This window comes from Salminus brasiliensis, chromosome 17 (genome assembly GCF_030463535.1).
Source record: "Salminus brasiliensis chromosome 17, fSalBra1.hap2, whole genome shotgun sequence".
Taxonomy (NCBI): Eukaryota; Metazoa; Chordata; class Actinopteri; order Characiformes; family Bryconidae; genus Salminus; species Salminus brasiliensis.
The window spans coordinates 20,068,004-20,093,837 of NC_132894.1; positions in this window are offsets into that span (position 1 = coordinate 20,068,004).

Consider the following 25,834-nt stretch of genomic DNA (forward strand, 5'->3'; position numbering starts at 1 on the left):
GACTCTCTTTCTTGTCATACAGGTTCACAGGACGCCAAGATCGACTCCCTCTCTGAAGGTGTATTAACAAGGTTCTGTACATCTGCATCTCAGTTGACAACTGTGGCTGGTTGGCTGACTTTCTGTCAATCTGCAACTGTATGAGGGTGACTGTTCGTATGCAGCTGTGTAACAGGTAAGTGATTATTCAATTTCTATAGATGTATTGACTCTCTTTCTTGTCATACAGGTTCGCAGGACCCCAAGATCGACTCCTTCTCTGCAGGAGTGTACAGAACCTGTGTAACAGGTAAGTGATCATTCACTTTCTATACATGTATTGACTCTCTTTCTTGTCATACAGGTTCGCAGGACCCCAAGATCGACTCCCTCTCTGAAGGTGGATTAAGAAGGTTCTGTACATCTGCATCTCAGTTGACAACTGTGGCTGGTTTGCTGACTTTCTGTCGATCTGCAACTGTATGACGGTGACTGTTCGTATGCAGCTGTGTAAAAGATAAGTGATCATTCAGTTTCTATACATGTATTGACTCTCTTTCTTGTCATACAAGTTCACAGGACCTCACGACTGGCTCACTTTGAAGCTGGATGCACACAACAAGGGACTTGCCTTCTGCAAATCTATGTGGTTGCCTGCATCTCCATCTGGAACATTGGCTGGCTGATGTACTGATGATCTGCAACTGTATTAGGCTGACTGTTCGTATGCAGCTGTGTAACAGGTAAGTGATCATTCAGTTTCTATACATGTGTTGACTCTCTTTCTTGTCATACAGGTTCACAGGACCTCACGACTGGCTCACTTTGAAGCTGGATGCACACAACAAGGGACTTGCCTTCTGCAAATCTATGTGGTTGCCTGCATCTCCATCTGGAAAATTGGCTGGCTGATGTACTGATGATCTGCAACTGTATTAGGCTGACTGTTCGTATGCAGCCGTGTAATAGATAAGTGATCATTCAGTTTCTATACATGTATTGACACTCTTTCTTGTCATACAGGTTCACAGGACCCCAAGATCGACTCCCTCTCTGAAGGTGGATTAACAAGGTTCTGTACATCTGCATCTCAGTTGACAACTATGGCTGGTTGGCTGACTTTCTGTCGATCTGCAACTGCATGAGGGTGACTTTTCGTATGCAGCTGTGTAACAGGTAAGTGAACATTGTGTTTTTATACATGTATTGACTCTCTTTCTTGTCATACAGGTTCGCAGGACCCCAAGATCGACTCCCTTTCTGAAGGTGGATTTACAAGGTTCTGCACATCTGCATCTCATTTTACAACTATGGCTGGCTAGCTGACTTTCAGTCGATCTGTAACTGTATGAGGCTGACTGTTCCCATACAGTTGTGTAACAGGTAAGTGATCATTCAGTTTCTATACATGTATTGACTCTCTTTCTTGTCATACAGGTTTGCAGGACCCCAAAATCAACTCCCTCTCTGAAGGTGGATTAACATGTTTCTTTACATCTTCATCTTCATTTACAACTATGGCTGGCTGGATGACTTTCTGTCGATCTGTAACTGTATGAGGGTTACTGTTCGTATGCAGCTGTGTAACAGGTAAGTGATCATTCAATTTCTATAGATGTATTGACTCTCTTTCTTGTCATACAGGTTCGCAGGACCCCAAGATCGACTCCTTCTCTGAAGGAGTGTACAGAACCTGTGTAACAGGTAAGTGATCATTCACTTTCTATACATGTATTGACTCTCTTTCTTGTCATACAGGTTCGCAGGACCCCAAGATCGACTCCCTCTCTGAAGGTGGATTAAGAAGGTTCTGTACATCTGCATCTCAGTTGACAACTGTGGCTGGTTGGCTGACTTTCTGTCGATCTGCAATTGTATGAGGGTGACTGTTCGTATGCAGCTGTGTAACAGGTAAGTGATCATTCAGTTTCTGTACATGTATTGACTCTTTCTTGTCATACAGGTTCGCAGGACCCCAAGATCGACTCCCTTTCTGAAGGCGGATTAACAAGGTTCTGTACATCTGCATCTCAGTTGACAACTATCGCTGGCTGGCAGACTTTCTGTTGATCTTCAACTGTATGAGGGTGACTGTTCGTATGCAGCTGTGTAACAGGTAAGTGATCATTCAGTTTCTATACATGTATTGACTCTTTCTTGTCATACAGGTTCACAGGACCGCAAGATCGACTCCCTTTCTGAAGGTGGATTAACAAGGTTCTGTACATCTGCATCTCAATTGACAACTATGGCTGGCTGTCTGGCTTTCCGTCCATCTGCAACTGTATTAGTCTGACTGTTCGTATGCAGCTGTGTAACAGGTAAGTGATCATTTAGTTTCTTTACATGTATTGACTCTCTTTCTTGTCATACAGGTTCGCAGGACCCCAAGATCGACTCCTTCTCTGAAGGAGTGTACAGAACCTGTGTAACAGGTAAGTGATCATTCACTTTCTATACATGTATTGACTCTCTTTCTTGTCATACAGGTTCGCAGGACCCCAAGATCGACTCCCTCTCTGAAGGTGGATTAAGAAGGTTCTGTACATCTGCATCTCATTTTACAACTATGGCTGACTGACTGGCTTTCCGTCCATCTGCAACTGTATTAGGCTGACTGATCGCATACAGCTGTGTAACACGTAAGTGATCTTTCAGTTTCTATACATGAATTGACTCTCTTTCCTGTCATACAGGTTTGCCGGACCCCAATATCGACTCCCTCTCTGAAGGTGGATTAACAAGTTTCGTTACATCTTTATCTCAGTTGACAACTATGGCTGGCTGGCTGACTTTCTGTCGATCTGCAACTGTATGAGGGTGACTGTTCGTATGCAGCTGTGTAACAGGTAAGTGATCATTCATTTTTTATACATGTATTGACTCTCTTTCTTGTCATCCAGGTTCACAGGACCTCACGACTGGCTCACTTTGAAGCTGGATGCACACAACAAGGGACTTGCCTTCTGCAAATCTATGTGGTTGCCTGCATCTCCATCTGGAAAATTGGCTGGCTGATGTACTGATGATCTGCAACTGTATTAGGCTGACTGTTCGTATGCAGCTGTGTAATAGATAAGTGATCATTCAGTTTCTATACATGTATTGACACTCTTTCTTGTCATACAGGTTCACAGGACCCCAAGATCGACTCCCTCTCTGAAGGTGGATTAACAAGGTTCTGTACATCTGCATCTCAGTTGACAACTATGGCTGGTTGGCTGACTTTCTGTCGATCTGCAACTGCATGAGGGTGACTTTTCGTATGCAGCTGTGTAACAGGTAAGTGAACATTGTGTTTTTATACATGTATTGACTCTCTTTCTTGTCATACAGGTTCGCAGGACCCCAAGATCGACTCCCTTTCTGAAGGTGGATTTACAAGGTTCTGCACATCTGCATCTCATTTTACAACTATGGCTGGCTAGCTGACTTTCAGTCGATCTGTAACTGTATGAGGCTGACTGTTCGCATACAGTTGTGTAACAGGTAAGTGATCACTCAGTTTCTATACATGTATTGACTCTCTTTCTTGTCATACAGGTTTGCAGGACCCCAAAATCAACTCCCTCTCTGAAGGTGGATTAACATGGTTCTTTACATCTTCATCTTCATTTACAACTATGGCTGGCTGGATGACTTTCTGTCGATCTGTAACTGTATGAGGGTTACTGTTCGTATGCAGCTGTGTAATAGGTAAGTGATCATTTAGTTTCTATACATGTATTGACACTCTTTCTTGTCATACAGGTTCGCAGGACCCCAAGATCGACTCCCTCTCTGAAGGTGGATTAACAAGGTTCTGTACATCTGCATCTCAGTTGACAACTATGGCTGGTTGGCTGACTTTCTGTCGATCTGCAACTGTATGAGGGTGACTATTCGAATGCAGCTGTGTAACAGGTAAGTGATCATTCAGTTTCTATTAATGTATGGACTCTCTTTCTTGTTATACAGGTTCACAGAACATCACGACTGGCTCACTATGAAGCTGGATGCACACAACAAGGGACTTGCCTTCTGCAAATGTATGTGGTTGTCTGCATCTCCATCTGGAACATTGGCTGGCTGATGTTCTGATGATCTGCAACAGTAGGAGGCTGACTTTTCATATGCATCTGTGTAACAGGTAAGTGATCATTCAGTTTCTATACATGTATTGACACTCTTTCTTGTCATACAGGTTCGCCGGACCCCAAGATCGAATCCCTTTCTGAAGGTGGACTAATAAGGTTCTTTACATCTTCATCTTCATTTACAACTATGGCTGGTTGTCTGACTTTCTGTCTATCTGCAACTGTATGAGGGTGACTAATCGCATACAGTTGTGTAACAGGTAAGTGATCATTCAGTTTCTATACATGTATTGACTCTCTTTCTTGTCATACAGGTTCACAAGACCCCAAGATCAACTCCCTCTCTGAAGGTGGATTAACAAGGTTCTGTACAACTGCATCTTCGTTTACAACTATGGCTGGCTGGCTGACTTTCTGTCGATCTGTAACTGTATGAGGGTTACTGTTCATATGCAGCTGTGTAATAGGTAAGTAATCATTCAGTTTCTATACATGTATTGACACTCTTTCTTGTCATACAAGTTCGCAGGACCCCAAGATCGACTCCCTCTCTGAAGGTGGATTAACAAGGTTCTGCACATCTGCATCTCAGTTGACAACTATGGCTGGTTTGCTGACTTTCTGTCGATCTGCGACTGTATGAGGGTGACTGTTCGTATGCAGCTGTGTAATAGGTAAGTGATCATTTAGTTTCTATACATGTATTGACACTCTTTCTTGTCATACAGGTTCGCAGGAACCCAAGATCGACTCCCTTTCTGAAGGTGGATTAACAAGGTTCTGTACATCTGCATCTCAATTGACAACTATGGCTGGCTGTCTGGCTTTCCGTCCATCTGCAACTGTATTAGTCTGACTGTTCGTATGCAGCTGTGTAACTGGTAAGTGATCATTTAGTTTCTTTACATGTATTGACTCTCTTTCTTGTCATACAGGTTCGCAGGACCCCATGATCGACTCCTTCTCTGAAGGAGTGTACAGAACCTGTGTAACAGGTAAGTGATCATTCAGTTTCTATACATGTATTGACTCTCTTTCTTGTCATACAGGTTCGCCGGACCCCAAGATCGAATCCCTTTCTGAAGGTGGACTAACAAGGTTTTTTTACATCTGCATCTTCGTTTCCAACTATGGCTGGCTGGATGACTTTCAGTCGATCTATAAGTGTATGAGGCTGACTGTACGCATACAGTTGTGTAACAGGTAAGTGATCATTCAGTTTCTATACATGTATTGACTCTCTTTCTTGTCATACAGGTTCACAGGACGCCAAGATCGAATCCCTTTCTGAAGGTGGACTAACAAGGTTCTGTACATCTTCATCTTCGTTTACAACTATGGCTGGTTGGCGGACTTTCTGTCGATCTGCAACTCTACGAGGGTGACTGTTCACACACATTTGTGTAACAGGTAAGTGATGTTTCAGTTTCTATACATGTATTGACTCTCTTTCTTGTCATACAGGTTCACAGGACCTCACGACTGGCTCACTTTAAACCTGGATGCACACAAAAAGAGACTTGCCTTTTGCAAATGTATGTGGTTGTCTGCATCTCCATCGGGAACATTGGCTGGCTGATGTTCTGATGATCTGCAACAGTAGGAGGCTGACTGTTCGTATGCATCTATGTAACAGGTAAGTGATCATTCAGTTTCTATACATGTATTGACTCTCTTTCTTGTCATACAGGTTCGCAGGACCCCAAGATCGACTCCCTCTCTGAAGGTGGATTAACAAGGTTCTGTACATCTGCATCTCAGTTGACTACTATGGCTGGTTGGCTGACTTTCTGTCGATCTGCAACTGTATGAGGGTGACTGTTCGTATGCAGCTGTGTAACAGGTAAGTGATCATTCAGTTTCTATACATGTATTGACTCTCTTTCTTGTCATACAGGTTCACAGGACGCCAAGATCAACTCCCTCTCTGAAGGTGGATTTACAAGGTTCTTTACATCTGCATGTCATTTTACAACTATGGCTGGCTTGCTGGCTTTCCATTCATCTGCAACTGTATTAGGCTGACTGTTCGCATACAGTTGTGTAACAGGTAAGTATTCTTTCAGTTTCTATAGATGTATTGACTCTCTTTCTTGTCATACAGGTTCGCAGGACCCCAAGATCGACTCCTTCTCTAAAGGAGTGTATAGAACCTGTGTAACAAGTAAGTGATCATTCAGTTTCTATACATGTATTGACACTCTTTCTTGTTATACAGGTTCGCAGGACCCCAAGATCGACTCCCTCTCTGAAGGTGGATTAACAAGTTTCGTTACATCTGCATCTCAGCTGACAACTATGGCTGTCTGGCTGACTTTCTGTCGATCTGCAACTGTATGCGGGTGACTGTTCGTATGCAGCTGTGTAACAGGTAAGTGATCATTCTGTTTTTATACATGTATTGACTCTCTTTCTTGTCATACAAGTTCACAGGACCTCGCGACTGGCTCACTTTGAAGCTGGATGCACACAACAAGGTACTTGCCTTCTGCAAATGTATGTGGTTGTCTGCATCTCCATCTGGAACATTGGCTGGCTGATGTTCTGATGATCTGCAACAGTAGGAGGCTGACTTTTCATATGCATCTGTGTAACAGGTAAGTGATCATTCAGTTTCTATACATGTATTGACACTCTTTCTTGTCATACAGGTTCACAAGACGCCAGGATCTACTCCCTCTCTGAAGGTGGATTAACAAGGTTCTGTACATCTGCATATCAGTTGATAACTATGGCTGGCTGGCTGACTTTCTGTCGATCTGCAACTGTATGAGGGTGACTGTTCGTATGCATCTGTGTAACAGGTAAGTGATCATTCAGTTTCTGTACATGTATTGACTCTTTCTTGTCATACAGGTTTGCAGGATCCCAAAATCAACTTCCTCTCTGAAGGTGGATTAACATGGTTCTTTACATCTTCATCTTCATTTACAACTATGGCTGGCTGGATGACTTTCTGTCGATCTGTAACTGTATGAGGGTTACTGTTCGTATGCAGCTGTGTAATAGGTAAGTGATCATTTAGTTTCTATACATGTATTGACACTCTTTCTTGTCATACAGGTTCACAGGACCCCAAGATCGACTCCCTCTCTGAAGGTGGATTAACAAGATTCTGTACATCTGCATCTCAGTTGACAACTATGGCTTGTTGGCTGACTTTCTGTCGATCTGCAACTGTATGAGGGTGACTATTCGAATGCAGCTGTGTAACAGGTAAGTGATCATTCAGTTTCTATTAATGTATGGACTCTCTTTCTTGTTATACAGGTTCACAGGACATCACGACTGGCTCACTATGAAGCTGGATGCACACAACAAGTGACTTGCCTTCTGCAAATGTATGTGGTTGTCTGCATCTCCATCTGGAACATTGGCTGGCTGATGTTCTGATGATCTGCAACAGTAGGAGGCTGACTTTTCATATGCATCTGTGTAACAGGTAAGTGATCATTCAGTTTCTATACATGTATTGACTCTCTTTCTTGTCATACAGGTTCGCCGGACCCCAAGATCGAATCCCTTTCTGAAGGTGGACTAATAAGGTTCTTTACATCTTCATCTTCATTTACAACTATGGCTGGTTGTCTGACTTTCTGTCTATCTGCAACTGTATGAGGGTGACTAATCGCATACAGTTGTGTAACAGGTAAGTGATCATTCAGTTTCTATACATGTATTGACTCTCTTTCTTGTCATACAGGTTCGCAGGACCCCAAGATCGAATCCCTTTCTGAAGGTGGACTAAAAAGGTTCTTTACATCTGCATCTTCGTTTCCAACTATGGCTGGCAGGCTGACTTTCAGTCGATCTGTAATTGTATGAGGCTGACTGTTCCCATACAGTTGTGTAACAGGTAAGTGATCATTCAGTTTCTATACATGTATTGACTCTCTTTCTTGTCATACAGGTTCGCAGGACCCCAAGATCGAATCCCTTTCTGAAGGTGGACTAAAAAGGTTGTTTACATCTGCATCTTCGTTTCCAACTATGGCTGGCAGGCTGACTTTCAGTCGATCTGTAACTGTATGAGGCTGACTGTTCCCATACAGTTGTGTAACAGGTAAGTGATCATTCAGTTTCTATACATGTATTGACTCTCTTTCTTGTCATACAGGTTCGCAGGACCCCAAGATCGACTCCCTCTCTGAAGGTGGATTAACAAGGTTCTGTACATCTGCATCTTCGTTTACAACTATGGATGGCTGATTGACTTTCTGTCGATCTGCAACTGTACGAGGGTGACTGTTCGTATACAGCTGTGTAACAGGTAAGTGATCATTCAGTTTCTATACATGTATTGACACTCTTTCTTGTCATACAGGTTCACAGGACCCCAAGATCGACTCCCTCTCTGAAGGTGGATTAACAAGGTTCTGTACATCTGCATCTCAGTTGACAACTATGGCTTGTTGGCTGACTTTCTGTCGATCTGCAACTGTATGAGGGTGACTATTCGAATGCAGCTGTGTAACAGGTAAGTGATCATTCAGTTTCTATTAATGTATGGACTCTCTTGTTATACAGGTTCACAGGACATCACGACTGGCTCACTATGAAGCTGGATGCACACAACAAGTGACTTGCCTTCTGCAAATGTATGTGGTTGTCTGCATCTCCATCTGGAACATTGGCTGGCTGATGTTCTGATGATCTGCAACAGTAGGAGGCTGACTTTTCATATGCATCTGTGTAACAGGTAAGTGATCATTCAGTTTCTATACATGTATTGACTCTTTCTTGTCATACAGGTTCACAGGACGCCAAGATCGACTCCCTCTCTGAAGGTGTATTAACAAGGTTCTGTACATCTGCATCTCAGTTGACAACTGTGGCTGGTTGGCTGACTTTCTGTCAATCTGCAACTGTATGAGGGTGACTGTTCGTATGCAGCTGTGTAACAGGTAAGTGATCATTCAGTTTCTGTACATGTATTGACACTCTTTCTTGTTATACAGGTTCGCAGGACCCCAAGATCGACTCCCTCTCTGAAGGTGGATTAACAAGGTTCTGTACATCTGCATCTCATTTTACAACTATGGCTGACTGGCTGGCTTTCTGTCCATCTGCAACTGTATTAGACTGACTGATCGCATACAGCTGTGTAAGAGGTAAGTGATCTTTCAATTTCTATACAAGAATTGACTCTCTTTCCTGTCATACAGGTTTGCCGGACCCCAAGATTGACTCCCTCTCTGAAGGTGGATTAACAAGTTTCTTTACATCTGCATCTCAGTTGACAACTATGGATGCCAGATTGACTTTCTGTCGTTCTGCAACTGTACGAGGGTGACTGTTCGCACACAGTTGTGTAACAGGTAAATAATCTTTCAGTTTCTATACATGTATTGACTCTCTTTCTTGTCATACAGGTTCACAGGACCTCACGACTGGCTCACTTTAAAGCTGGATGCACACAACAAGAGACTTGCCTTCTGAAAATGTATGTGATTGTCTGCATCTCCATCTGGAACATTGGCTGGCTGATGTTCTGATGATCTGAAACAGTAGGAGGCTGACTGTTCGTATGCATCTGTGTAACAGGTAAGTGATCATTCAGTTTCTATACATGTATTGACTCTCTTTCTTGTCATACAGGTTCGCAGGACCCCAAGATAAACTCCCTCTCTGAAGGTGGATTAACTAGGTTCTTTATATCTTCATCTTCATTTACAACTATGGCTGGTTGGCTGACTTTCTTTCGATCTGCAACTGTATGAGGGTGACTGTTCATATGCAGCTGTGTAACAGGTAAGTGATCATTCAGTTTCTATACATGTATTGACTCTCTTCCTTGTCTTACAGGTTCACAGGACGGCAAGATCGACTCCCTCTCTGAAGGTGGATTTGCAAGGTTCTGTACATCTGCATCTCATTTTGCAACTATGGCTGGCTTGCTGGCTTTCCATTCATCTGCAACTATATTAGGCTGACTGTTCGCATACAGTTGTGTAACAGGTAAGTAATCTTTCAATTTATATTCATGTATTGACTCTCTTTCTTGTCAAACAGGTTCGCAGGACCCCAAAATCAACTCCCTCTCTGAAGGTGGATTAACAAGGTTCTTTACATCTTCATCTTCATTTACAACTATGGCTGGCTGGATGACTTTCTGTCGATCTGTAACTGTATGAGGGTGACTGTTCGTATGCAGCTGTGTAATAGGTAAGTGATCATTTGGTTTCTAAACATGTATTGACACTCTTTCTTCTCAAACAGGTTCGCAGGACCCCAAGATCGACTCCCTCTCTGAAGGTGGATTAACAAGGTTCTGTACATCTGCATCTCAGTTGACTAATATGGCTGGTTGGCTGACTTTCTGTCGATCTGCAACTGTATGAGGGTGACTGTTCGAATGCATCTGTGTAACAGGTAAGTGATCATTCAGTTTCTATAAATGTATGGACTCTCTTTCTTGTTATACAGGTTCACAGGACATCACGACTGGCTCAATTTGAAGCTGGATGCACACAACAAGGGGCTTGCCTTCTGCAAATGTATGTGGTTGTCTGCATCTCCATCTGGAACATTGGCTGGCTGATGTTCTGATGATCTGCAAAAGTAGGAGGCAGACTGTTCATATGCATCTGTGTAACAGGTATGTGATCATTCAGTGTCTTTACATGTATGGACTCTTTCTTGTCATACAGGTTTGCAGGACCCCAAGATCGAATCCCATACTGAAGGTGGACTAACAAGGTTCTTTACATCTGCATCTTCGTTTCCAACTATGTCTGGCAGGCTGACTTTCAGTCGATCTGTAACTGTATGAGGCTGACTGTTCGCATACAGTTGTGTAACAGGTAAGTGATCATTCAGTTTCTATACATCTATTGACTCTCTTTCTTGTCATACAGGTTCACAGGACCTCACGACTGGCTCACTTTGAAGCTGGATGCACACAACAAGGGACTTGCCTTCTGCAAATGTATGTGGTTGTCTGCATCTCCGTCTGGAACATTGGCTGGCTGATGTTCTGATGATCTGCAACAGTAGGAGGCTGACTGTTCGTATGCATCTGTGTAACAGGTAAGTGATCATTCAGTTTCTATACATGTATTGACACTCTTTCCTGTCATACAGGTTCACAGGACCTCATGACTGGCTCACTTTGAAGATGGATGCACACAACAAGGGATTTGCCTTCTGCAAATGTATGTGATTGTCTGCATCTCCATCTGGAACATTGGCTGGCTGATGTTCTGATGATGTGCAACAGTAGGAGGCTGACTTTTCGTATGCATATGTGTAACAGGTAAGTGATCTTTCAGATTCTATACATGAATTCACTCTCTTTCCTGTCATACAGGTTTGCCGGACCCCAATATCGACTCCCTCTCTGAAGGTGGATTAACAAGTTTCGTTACATCTGCATCTCAGTTGACAACTATGGCTGGCTGGCTGACTTTCTGTCGATCTGCAACTGTATGAGGGTGACTGTTCGTATGCAGCTGTGTAACAGGTAAGTGATCATTCAGTTTTTATACATGTATTGACTCTCTTTCTTGTCATACAGGTTCGCAGGACCCCAAGATCGACTCCTTCTCTGAAGGAGTGTACAGAACCTGTGTAACAGGTAAGTGATTATTCAGTTTCTATACATGTATTGACTCTCTTTCTTGTCATAAAGTTTCGCTGGACCCCAAGATAAACTCCCTCTCTGAAGGTGGATTAACTAGGTTCTTTACATCTTCATCTTCATTTACAACTATGGCTGGTTGGCTGACTTTCTGTCGATCTGCAACTGTATGAGGGTGACTGTTCGTATGCAGCTGTGTAACAGGTAAGTGATCATTCTGTTTTTATACATATATTAACTCTCTTTCTTGTCATACAGGTTCACAGGACGCCAAGATCGACTCCCTCTCTGAAGGTGTATTAACAAGGTTCTGTACATCTGCATCTCAGTTGACAACTATCGCTGGCTGGCAGACTTTCTGTTGATCTTCAACTGTATGAGGGTGACTGTTCGTATGCAGCTGTGTAACAGGTAAGTGATCATTCAGTTTCTATACATGTATTGACTCTCTTTCTTGTCATACAGGTGCGCAGGACCCCAATATCGACTCCCTCTCTGAAGGTGGATTAACAAGGTTCTGTACATCCGCATCTCAGTTGACAAATATGGCTGGCTGGCTGACTTTCTGTCGACCTGCAACTGCATGAGGGTGACTGTTCGTATGCAGCTGTTTAACAGGTAAGTGATCATTCAGTTTCTATACATGTATTGACTCTCTTTCTTGTCATACAGGTTCTCAGGACCCCAAGATCAACTCCCTCTCTGAAGGTGGATTAAGAAGGTTCTGTACATCTGCATCTTCGTTTACAACTATGAATGGCTGATTGACTTTCTGTCGATCTGCAACTGTACAAGGGTGACTGTTCGCACACAGTTGTGTAACAGGTAAGTGATCTTTCAGTTTCTATACATGTATTGACTCTCTTTCTTGTCATACAGGTTCACAGGACCTCACGACTGGCTCACTTTGAAGCTGGATGCACACAACAAGGGACTTGCCTTCTGCAAATCTATGTGGTTGCCTGCATCTCCATCTGGAACATTGGCTGGCTGATGTTCTGATGATCTGCAACAGTAAGAGGCTGACTGTTCGTATGCAGCTGTGTAACAGGTACGTGATCATTCAGTTTCTATACATTTATTGACTCTCTTTCTTGTCATACAGGTTCGCAGGACCCCAAGATCGACTACTTCTCTGAAGGTGGATTAACAAGGTTCTGTACATCTGCATCTCAGTTGACAACTATGGCTGGCTGGCATGCTTTCCGTCCATCTGCAACTGTATTTGGCTGACTGTTCGCATACAGTTGTGTAACAGGTAAGTGATCATTCAGTTTCTATACATGTATTCACTCTCTTTCTTGTCATACAGGTTCGCAGGACCCAAAGATCGACTCCTTCTCTGAAGGAATGTACAGAACCTGTGTAACAGGTAAGTGATCATTCAGTTTCTATACATGTATTGACTCTCTTTCTTGTCATACAGGTTCACAGGACCCCAAGATCGACTCCCTCTCTGAAGGTGGATTAACAAGGTTCTGTACATCTGCATCTCAGTTGACAACTATGGCTGGTTGGCTGACTTTCTGTCGATCTGCAACTGTATGAGGGTGACTGTTCGAATGCAGCTGTGTAACAGGTAAGTGATCATTCAGTTTCTATAAATGTATGGACTCTCTTTCTTGTTATACAGGTTCACAGGACATCACGACTGGCTCACTTTGAAGCTGGATGCACACAACAAGGGACTTGCCTTCTGCAAATGTATGTGGTTGTCTGCATCTCCATCTGGAACATTGGCTGGCTGATATTCTGATGATCTGCAACAGTAGGAGGCTAACTTTTCGTATGCATCTGTGTAACTGGTAAGTGATCATTCAGTTTCTATACATGTATTGACTCTCTTTCTTGTCATACAGGTTCGCCGGACTCCAAGATCGAATCCCTTTCTGAAGGTGGACTAACAAGGTTCTTTACATCTGCATCTTCGTTTCCAACTATGGCTTGCAGGCTGACTTTCAGTCGATCTGTAACTGTATGAGGCTGACTGTTCGCATACAGTTGTGTAACAGGTAAGTGATCATTCAGTTTCTATACATGTATTGACTCTCTTTCTTGTCATACAGGTTCGCAGGACCCCAAGATCGACTCCTTCTCTGAAGGAGTGTACAGAACCTGTGTAACAGCTAAGTGATCATTCAGTTTCTATACATGTATTGACTCTCTTTCTTGTCATACAGGTTCGCAGGACCCCAAGATCGACTCCCTCTCTGAAGGTGGATTTACAAGGTTCTGTACATCTGCATCTTATTTTACAACTATGGCTGACTGGCTGGCTTTCCGGCCATCTGCAACTGTATTAGGCTGACTGATTGCATACAGCTGTGTAACAGGTAAGTGATCTTTCAGATTCTATACATGAATTCACTCTCTTTTCTGTCATACAGGTTTGCCGGACCCCAATATCGACTCCCTCTCTGAAGGTGGATTAACAAGTTTCGTTACATCTGCATCTCAGTTGACAACTATGGCTGGCTGGCTGACTTTCTGTAGATCTGCAACTGTATGAGGGTGACTGTTCGTATGCAGCTGTGTAACAGGTAAGTAATCATTCTGTTTTTATACATGTATTGACTCTCTTTCTTGTCATCCAGTTTCACAGGACCTCACGACTGGCTCAATTTGAAGCTAGATGCACACAACAAGGGACTTGCCTTCTGCAAATGTACGTGGTTGTCTACATCTCCATCTGGAACATTGGCTGGCTGATGTTCTGATGATCTGCAGCAGTAGGAGGCTGACTGTTCGTATGCAGCTGTGTAACAGGTAAGTGATCATTCAGTTTCTATACATGTATTGACTCTCTGTCTTGTCATACAGGTTCACAGGACCCCAAGATCGACTCCCTTTCTGAAGGTGGATTAACAAGGTTCTGTACATCTGCATCTCAGTTGACAACTATGGCTGGCTGGCTGGCTTTCCGTCCATCTGCAACTGTATTAGGCTGACTTTTCGTATGCAGCTGTGTAACAGGTAAGTGATCATTCAGTTTCTATACATGTATTGACTCTCTTTCTTGTCATACAGGTTCACAGGACGCCAAGATCGACTCCCTCTCTGAAGGTGTATTAACAAGGTTCTGTACATCTGCATCTCAGTTGACAGCTGTGGCTGGTTGGCTGACTTTCTGTCAATCTGCAACTGTATGAGGGTGACTGTTCGTATGCAGCTGTGTAACAGGTAAGTGATCATTCAGTTTCTATACACGTATTGACTTTCTTTCTTGTCATACAGGTTCACAGGACCCCAAGATCGACTCCTTCTATGAAGGAGTGTACAGAACCTGTGTAACAGGTAAGTGATCATTCAGTTTCTATACATGTATTGACTCTCTTTCTTGTCATACAGGTTCACAGGACCCCAAGATCGACTCCCTCTCTGAAGGTGGATTAACAAGGTTCTGTACATCTGCATCTCAGTTGACAACTATCGCTGGCTGGCAGAGTTTCTGTTGATCTTCAACTGTATGAGGGTGACTGTTCGTATGCAGCTGTGTAACAGGTAAGTGATCATTCTGTTTTTATACATGTATTGACTCTCTTTCTTGTCATACAGGTTCACAGGACCTCACGACTGGCTCACTTTGAAACTGGATGCACACTACAAGGGACTTGCCTTCTGCAAATGTATGTGGTTGTCTGCCTCTCCATCTGGAACATTGGCTGGCTGATGTTCTGATGATGTGCAACAGTAGGAGGCTGACTGTTCGTATGCAGCTGTGTAACAGGTAAGTGATCATTCAGTTTCTATACATGTTTTGACTCTCTTTCTTGTCATACAGGTTCGCAGGACCCCAAGATTGACTCCTTTTCTGAAGCAGTGTACAGAACCTGTGTAACAGGTAAGTGATCATTCAGTTTCTATACATGTATTGACTCTCTTTCTTATCATACAGGTTCGCAGGACCCTAAGACCAACTCCATCTCTAAAGGTGGATTAACTAGGTTCTTTACATCTTCATCTTCATTTACAACTATTGCTGGTTGGCTGACTTTCTGTCGATCTGCAACTGTATGAGGGTGACTGTTCGTATGCAGCTGTGTAACAGGTAAGTGATCATTCTGTTTTTATACATGTATTGACTCTCTTTCTTGCCATACAGGTTCACAGGACCTCACGACTGGCTCACTTTGAAACTGGATGCACACAACAAGGGACTTGCCTTCTGCAAATGTATGTGGTTGTCTGCATCTCCATCTGGAACATTGGCTGGCTGATGTTCTGATGATCTGCAACAGTAGGAGGCTGACTGTTCGTATGCAGCTGTGTAACAGGTAAGTGATCATTCAGTTTCTATACATGTATTGACTCTCTTTCTTGTCATACAGGTTCGCAGGACCCCAAGATCGACTCCCTCTCTGAAGGTGGATTAACAAGGTTCTGTACATCTGCATCTTCGTTTACAACTATGGATGGCTGATTGACTTTCTGTCGATCTCCAACTGTACGAGGGTGACTGTTCGTATACAGCTGTGTAACAGGTAAGTGATCATTCAGTTTCTATACATGTATTGACTCTCTCTTGTCATACAGGTTCACAGGACCCCAAGATCGACTCCCTTTCTGAAGGTAGATTAACAAGGTTCTGTACATCTGCATCTCAGTTGACAACTATGGCTGGCTGTCTGGCTTTCCGTCTATCTGCAACTGTATTAGGCTGACTGTTCGTATGCAGCTGTGTAACAGGTAAGTGATCATTCAGTTTCTATACATGTATTGACTCTCTTTCTTGTCATACATGTTCGCAGGACCCCAAGATCGACTCCTTCTCTGAAGGAGTGTACAGAACCTGTGTAACAGGTAAGTGATCATTCGGTTTCTATATATGTATTGACTCTCTTTCTTGTCATACAGGTTCGCAGGACCCCAAGATCAACTCCCTCTCTGAAGGTGGATTAACAAGGTTCTTTACATCTTCATCTTCATTTACAACTATGGCTGGTTGGCTGACTTTCTGTCAATCTGCAACTGTATGAGGGTGATTGTTCGTATGCAGCTGAGTAACAGGTAAGTGATCATTCAGTTTCTATACATGTATTGACACTCTTTCTTGTCATACAGGTTCGCAGGACCCCAAGATCGACTTCCTCTCTGAAGGTGGATTAACAAGTTTCTGTACATCTGCATCTCAGTTCACAACTATGGGTGGTTGGCTGACTTTCTGTCGATCTGCAACTGCATTAGGGTGACTTTTCGTATGCAGCTGTGTAACAGGTAAGTGATCATTCAGTTTCTATACATGTATTGACTCTCTTTCTTGTCATACAGGTTCGCAGGACCTCACGACTGGCTCACTTTGAAGCTGGATGCACACAACCAGGGACTTGCCTTCTGCAGATGTATGTGGTTGTCTACATCTCCATCTGGAACATTGGCTGGCTGATGTTCTCATGATCTGCAACAGTAGGAGGCTAACTGTTTGTATGCAGCTTTTTAGCAGGTAAGTGATCATTTAGTTTCTATACATGTATTGACTCTCTTTCTTGTCATACAGGTTCACAGGACCCCAAGATCGACACCCTCTCTGAAGGTGGATTATCAAGGTTCTGTAGATCTGCATCTCATTTTACAACTATGGCTGACTGGCTGGCTTTCCGTCCATCTGCAACTGTATGAGGGTGACTGTTCTTATGCATCTGTGTAACAGGTAAGTGATCATTCAGTTTCTGTACATGTATTGACACTCTTTCTTGTTATACAGGTTCGGAGGACCCCAAGATCGACTCCCTCTCTGAAGGTGGATTAACAAGTTTCGTTACATCTGCGTCTCAGTTGACAACTATGGCTGGCTGGCTGACTTTCTGTCGATCTGCAACTGTATGAGGGTGACTGTTCGTATGCAGCTGTGTAATAGGTAAGTGATCATTCAGTTTTTATACATGTATTGACTCTCTTTCTTGTCATCCAGGTTCACAGGACCTCACGACTGGCTCACTTTGAAGCTGGATGCACACAACAAGGGACTTGCCTTCTGCAAATCTATGTGGTTGCCTGCATCTCCATCTGGAACATTGGCTAGCTGATGTTCTGATGATCTGCAACAGTAGGAGGCTGACTGTTCGTATGCAGCTGTGTAACAGGTAAGTGATCATTCAGTTTCTATACATTTATTGACTCTCTTTCTTGTCATACAGGTTCGCAGGACCCCAAGATCGACTATCTCTCTGAAGGTGGATTAACAAGGTTCTGTACATCTGCATCTCAGTTGACAACTATGGCTGGCTGGCATGCTTTCCGTCCATCTGCAACTGTATTTGGCTGACTGTTCGCATACAGTTGTGTAACAGGTAAGTGATCATTCAGTTTCTATACATGTATTCACTCTCTTTCTTGTCATACAGGTTCGCAGGACCCAAAGATCGACTCCTTCTCTGAAGGAGTGTACAGAACCTGTGTAACAGGTAAGTGATCATTCAGTTTCTATACATGTATTGACTCTCTTTCTTGTCATACAGGTTCGCAGGACCCCAAGATCAACTCCCTCTATGAAGGTGGATTAACAAGGTTCTTTACATCTTCATCTTCATTTACAACTATGGCTGGTTGGCTGACTTTCTGTCAATCTGCAACTGTATGAGGGTGATTGTTCGTATGCAGCTGTGTAACAGGTAAGTGATCATTCTGTTTTTATACATGTACTGACTCTCTTTCTTGTCTTACAGGTTCACAGGATGCCAAGATCGACTCCCTCTCTGAAGGTGGATTAACAAGGTTCTGTACATCTGCATCTCATTTTACAACTATGGCTGGCTGGCTGGCTTTCCATTCATCTGCAACTGTATTAGGCTGACTGTTCGCATACAGTTGTGTAACAGGTAAGTGATCATTCAGTTTCTATACATGTACTGACTCTCTTTCTTGTCTTACAGGTTCACAGGATGCCAAGATCGACTCCCTCTCTGAAGGTGGATTAACAAGGTTCTGTACATCTGCATCTCATTTTACAACTATGGCTGGCTGGCTGGCTTTCCATTCATCTGCAACTGTATTAGGCTGACTGTTCGTATGCAGCTGTGTAACAGGTAAGTGATCATTCAGTTTCTATACATGTATTGACACTCTTTCTTGTCATACAGGTTCGCAGGACCCCAAGATCGACTCCCTCTCTGAAGGTGGATTAACAAGTTTCTGTACCTCTGCATCTCAGTTAACAACTATGGGTGGTTGGCGGACTTTCAGTCGATCTGCAACTGCATGAGGGTGACTTTTCGTATGCAGCTGTGTAACAGGTAAGTGATCATTCAGTTTCTATACATGTATTGACTCTTTCTTGTCATACAGGTTCGCAGGACCTCACGACTGGCTCACTTTGAAGCTGGATGCACACATCCAGGGACTTGCCTTCTGCAAATCTATGTGGTTGCCTGCATCTCCATCTGGAACATTGGCTGGCTGATGTTCTGATGATCTGCAACAGTAAGAGGCTGACTGTTCGTATGCAGCTGTGTAACAGGTAAGTGATCATTCAGTTTCTATACATTTATTGACTCTCTTTCTTGTCATACAGGTTTGCAGGACCCCAAGATCGACTACCTCTCTGAAGGTGGATTAACAAGGTTCTGTACATCTGCATCTCAGTTGACAACTATGGCTGGCTGGCATGCTTTCCGTCCATCTGCAACTGTATTTGGCTGACTGTTCGCATACAGTTGTGTAACAGGTAAGTGATCATTCAGTTTCTATACATGTATTGACTCTCTTTCTTGTCATACAGGTTCACAGGACCTCAAGATCGACTCCCTCTCTGAAGGTGGATTAACAAGGTTCTGTACATCTGCATCTCAGTTGACAACTATCGCTGGCTGGCAGAGTTTCTGTTGATCTTCAACTGTATGAGGGTGACTGTTCGTATGCAGCTGTGTAACAGGTAAGTGATCATTCTGTTTTTATACATGTATTGACTCTTTCTTGTCATACAGGTTCACAGGACCCCAAGATCGACTCCCTCTCTGAAGGTGGATTAACAAGGTTCTGTACATCTGCATCTCAGTTGACAACTATCGCTGGCTGGCAGAGTTTCTGTTGATCTTCAACTGTATGAGGGTGACTGTTCGTATGCAGCTGTGTAACAGGTAAGTGATCATTCTGTTTTTATACATGTATTGACTCTCTTTCTTGTCATACAGGTTCACAGGACCTCACGACTGGCTCACTTTGAAACTGGATGCACACTACAAGGGACTTGCCTTCTGCAAATGTATGTGGTTGTCTGCCTCTCCATCTGGAACATTGGCTGGCTGATGTTCTGATGATGTGCAACAGTAGGAGGCTGACTGTTCGTATGCAGCTGTGTAACAGGTAAGTGATCATTCAGTTTCTATACATGTATTGACTCTCTTTCTTGTCATACAGGTTCGCAGGACCCCAAGATCGACTCCCTCTCTGAAGGTGGATTAACAAGGTTCTGTACATCTGCATCTTCGTTTACAACTATGGATGGCTGATTGACTTTCTGTCGATCTCCAACTGTACGAGGGTGACTGTTCATATACAGCTGTGTAACAGGTAAGTGATCATTCAGTTTCTATACATGTATTGACTCTTTCTTGTCATACAGGTTCACAGGACCCCAAGATCGACTCCCTTTCTGAAGGTAGATTAACAAGGTTCTGTACATCTGCATCTCAGTTGACAACTATGGCTGGCTGTCTGGCTTTCCGTCTATCTGCAACTGTATTAGGCTGACTGTTCGTATGCAGCTGTGTAACAGGTAAGTGATCATTCAGTTTCTATACATGTACTGACTCTCTTTTTTGTCTTACAGGTTCACAGGATGCCAAGATCGACTCCCTCTCTGAAGGTGGATTAACAAGGTTCTGTACATCTGCATCTCATTTTACAACTATGGCTGGCTGGCTGGCTGGCTTTCCATTCATCTGCAACTGTATTAGGCTGACTGTTCGTATGCAGCTGTGTAACAGGTAAGTGATCATTCAGTTTCTATACATGTATTGACTCTCTTGTCATACAGGTGCGCAGGACCCCAATATCGACTCCCTCTCTGAAGGTGGATTAACAAGTTTCTGTACCTCTGCATCTCAGTTAAAAACTATGGGTGGTTGGCGGACTTTCAGTCGATCTGCAACTGCATGAGGGTGACTTTTCGTATGCAGCTGTGTAACAGGTAAGTGATCATTCAGTTTCTATACATGTATTGACTCTTTCTTGTCATACAGGTTCGCAGGACCTCACGACTGGCTCACTTTGAAGCTGGATGCACACATCCAGGGACTTGCCTTCTGCAGATGTATGTGGTTGTCTGCATCTCCATCTGGAACATTGGCTGGCTGATGTTCTGATGATCTGCAACAGTAGGAGGGTATCTGTTCGTATGCAGCTTTTTAACAGGTAAGTAATCATCCAGTTTCTATACATGTATTGACTCTCTTTCTTGTCATACAGTTTCACAGGACCCCAAGATCGACTCCCTCTCTGAAGGTGGATTATCAAGGTTCTGTATATCTGCATCTCAGTTTACAACTATGGCTGGCTGGCTGACTTTCTGTGGATCTGCAACTGTATGAGGGTGACTGTTCGTATGCAGCTGTGTAACAGGTAAGTGATCATTCAGTTTCTATACATGTATTGACTCTCTTTCTTGTCATACAGGTTCACAGGACGCCAAGATCGACTCCCTCTCTGAAGGTGGATTAACAAGGTTCTGTACATCTGCATCTCAGTTGACAACTATCGCTGGCTGACAGACTTTCTGTTGATCTTCAACTGTATGAGGGTGACTGTTCGTATGCAGCTGTGTAACAGGTAAGTGATCATTCAGTTTCTATACATGTATTGACTCTCTTTCTTGTCATATAGGTTCGCAGGACCCCAAGATCAACTCCCTCTATGAAGGTGGATTAACAAGGTTCTTTACATCTTCATCTTCATTTACAACTATGGCTGGTTGGCTGACTTTCTGTCAATCTGCAACTGTATGAGGGTGATTGTTCGTATGCAGCTGTGTAACAGGTAAGTGATCATTCTGTTTTTATACATGTATTGACTCTCTTTCTTGTCATACAGGTTCACAGGACCTCACGACTGGCTCACTTTGAAGCTGGATGCACACAACAAGGGACTTGACTTCTGCAAATGTATGTGGTTGTCTGTATCTCCATCTGGAAAATTGGCTGGCTGATGTTCTGATGATCTGCAACAGTAGGAGGGTATCTGTTCGTATGCAGCTTTTTAACAGGTAAGTAATCATCCAGTTTCTATACATGTATTGACTCTCTTTCTTGTCATATAGGTTCGCAGGACCCCAAGATCGACTACCACTCTGAAGGTGGATTAACAAGGTTCTGTACATCTGTATCTTCGTTTACAACTATGGATGGCTGATTGACTTTCTGTCGATCTGCAACTGTATGAGGGTGACTATTCTTATGCATCTGTGTAACAGGTAAGTGATCATTCAGTTTCTGTACATGTATTGACTCTCTTTCTTGTCATACAGGTTCGCAGGACCCCAAGATCGACTCCCTCTCTGAAGGTGGATTAACATGGTTCTGTAGATCTGCATCTCATTTTACAACTATGGCTGACTGTCTGGCTTTCCGTCCATCTGCAACTGTATTAGGCTGACTGATCGCATACAGCTGTGTAACAGGTAAGTGATCATTCTGTTTTTATACATGTATTGACTCTCTTTCTTGTCATACAGGTTCACAGGACGCCAAGATCGACTCCCTCTCTGAAGGTGGATTAACAAGGTTCTGTACATCTGCATCTCAGTTGACAACTATCGCTGGCTGGCAGACTTTCTGTTGATCTTCAGCTGTATGAGGGTGACTGTTCGTATGCAGCTGTGTAACAGGTAAGTAATCATTCAGTTTCTGTACATGTACTGACACTCTTTCTTGTTATACAGGTTCGCAGGACCCCAAGATCGACTCCCTCTCTGAAGGTGGATTAACAAGGTTCTGTAGATCTGCATCTCATTTTACAACTATGGCTGACTGGCTGGCTTTCCGTCCATCTTTAACTGTATTAGGCTGACTGATCGCATACAGCTGTGTAACAGGTAAGTGATTTTTCAGTTTCTATTCATGAATTGACTCTCTTTCCTGTCATACAGGTTTGCCGGACCCCAATATTGACTCCCTCTCTGAAGGTGGATTAACAAGTTTCTGCTACTGTATGAGGGTGACTGTTCGTATGCAGCTGTGTAACAGGTAAGTGATCATTCTGTTTTTATACATGTATTGACTCTCTTTCTTGTCATCCAGGTTCACAGGACCTCACGACTGGCTCACTTTGAAGCTGGATGCACACAACAAGGGAGTTGCCTTCTGCAAATCTATGTGGTTGTCTGCATCTCCATCTGGAACATTGGCTGGCTGATGTTCTGATGATCTGCAACAGTAGGAGGCTGACTGTTCGTATGCAGCTGTGTAACAGGTAAGTGATCATTCAGTTTCTATACATGTATTGACTCTCTTGTCATACAGGTTCGCAGGACCCCAAGATCGACTACCTCTCTGAAGGTGGATTAACAAGGTTCTGTACATCTGCATCTCAGTTGACAACTATGGCTGGCTGGCTGGCTTTCCGTCCATCTGCAACTGTATTAGGCTGACTGTTCGTATGCAGCTGTGTAACAGGTAAGTGATCATTCAGTTTCTATACATGTATTGACTCTCTTTCTTGTCATACAGGTTCACAGGACGCCAAGATCGACTCCCTCTCTGAAGGTGGATTAACAAGGTTCTATACATCTGCATCTCAATTGATAACTATGGGTGGTTGGCTGTTTTTCTGTCGATCTGCAACTGCATGAGGGTGACTTTTCGTATGCAGCTGTGTAACAGGTAAGTGATCATTCAGTTTCTATACATGTATTGACTCTTTCTTGTCATACAGGTTCGCAGGACCTCACGACTGGCTCACTTTGAAGCTGGATGCACACATCCAGGGACTTGCCTTCTGCAGATGTATGTGGTTGTCTGCATCTCCATCTGGAACATTGGCTAGCTGATGTTCTGATGATCTGCAACAGTAGGAGGGTATCTGTTCGTATGCAGCTTTTTAACAGGTAAGTAATCATCCAGTTTCTATACATGTATTGACTCTCTTTCTTGTCATACAGTTTCACAGGACCCCAAGATCGACTCCCTCTCTGAAGGTGGATTAAGGAGGTTCTGTACATCTGCATCTTCGTTTACAACTATGGATGGCTGATTGACTTTCTGTCGATCTGCAACTGTATGAGGGTGACTGTTCGTATGCAGCTGTGTAACAGGTAAGTGATCATTCAGTTTCTATACATGTTTTGACTCTCTTTCTTGTCATACAGGTTCACAGGACCCCAAGAACGACTCCCTCTCTGAAGGTGGATTATCAAGGTTCTGTACATCTGCATCTCAGTTTACAACTATGGCTGGCTGGCTGACTTTCTGTCGATCTGCAACTGTATGAGGGTGACTGTTCTTATGCATCTGTGTAACAGGTAAGTGATCATTCAGTTTCTGTACATGTATTGACACTCTTTCTTGTTATACAGGTTCGCAGGACCCCAAGATCGACTCCCACTCTGAAGGTGGATTAACATGGTTCTGTAGATCTGCATCTCATTTTACAACTATGGCTGACTGGCTGGCTTTCCGTACATCTGCAACTGTATTAGGCTGACTGATCGCATACAGCTGTGTAACAGGTAAGTGATCATTCAGTTTCTATACATGTATTGACTCTCTTTCTTGTCATACAGGTTCACAGGACGCCAAGATCGACTCCCTCTCTGAAGGTGGATTAACAAGGTTCTGTACATCTGCATCTCAGTTGACAACTATCGCTGGCTGGCAGACTTGCTGTTGATCTTCAGCTGTATGAGGGTGACTGTTCGTATGCAGCTGTGTAACAGGTAAGTGATCATTCAGTTTCTGTACATGTACTGACACTCTTTCTTGTTATACAGGTTCGCAGGACCCCAAGATCGACTCCCTCTCTGAAGATGGATTAACAAGGTTCTGTAGATCTGCATCTCATTTTACAACTATGGCTGACTGGCTGGCTTTCCGTCCATCTGCAACTGTATTAGGCTGACTGATCGCATACAGCTGTGTAACAGGTAAGTGATTTTTCAGTTTCTATACATGAATTGACTCTCTTTCCTGTCATACAGGTTTGCCGGACCCCAATATCGACTCCCTTTCTGAAAGTGGATTAACAAGGTTTGTTACATCTGCATCTCAGCTGACAACTATGGCCGGTTGGCTGACTTTCTGTCGATCTGCAACTGTATGAGGGTGACTGTTCTTATGCATCTGTGTAACAGGTAAGTGATCATTCAGTTTCTATACATGTATTGACTCTCTTTCTTGTTATACAGGTTCGCAGGACCCCAAGATCAACTCCCTCTCTGAAGGTGGATTAACAAGGTTCTTTACATCTTCATCTTCATTTACAACTATGGCTGGTTGGCTGACTTTCTTTCGATCTGTAACTGTATGAGGGTGACTGTTCGTATGCACCTGTGTAACAGGTAAGTGATCATTCATTTTCTATACATGTATTGACTCTCTTTCTTGTCATACAGGTTCACAGGACCTCATGACTGGCTCACTTTGAAGCTGGATGCACACAACAAGGGACTTGCCTCCTGCAAATGTATGTGGTTGTCTGCATCTCCATCTGGAACATTGGCTGGCTGATGTTCTAAAGATCTGCAACAGTAGGAGGCTGACTGATCGTATGCAGCTGTGTAACAGGTAAGTGATCATTCATTTTCTATACATGTATTGACTCTCTTTCTTGTCATACAGGTTCGCAGGACCCCAAGATCAACTACCTCTCTGAAGGTGGATTAACTAGGTTATTTACATCTTCATCTTTATTTATAACTATGGCTGGTTGGCTGACTTTCTGTCGATCTGCAACTGTATGAGGGTGACTGTTCGTATGCACCTGTGTAACAGGTAAGTGATCATTCTATTTTTATACATGTATTGACTCTCTTTCTTGTCATACAGGTTTGCCGGACCCCAAGATCGACTCCGTTTCTGAAGGTGGATTAACAAGGTTCTGTACATCTGCATCTCAGTTGACAACTATGGCTGGCTGTCTGGCTTTCCGTCCATCTGCAACTGTATTAGGCTGACTGTTCGTATGCAGCTGTGTAACAGGTAAGTGATCATTCAGTTTCTATACATGTATTGACTCTCTTTCTTGTCATACAGGTTCACAGGACGCCAAGATCGAC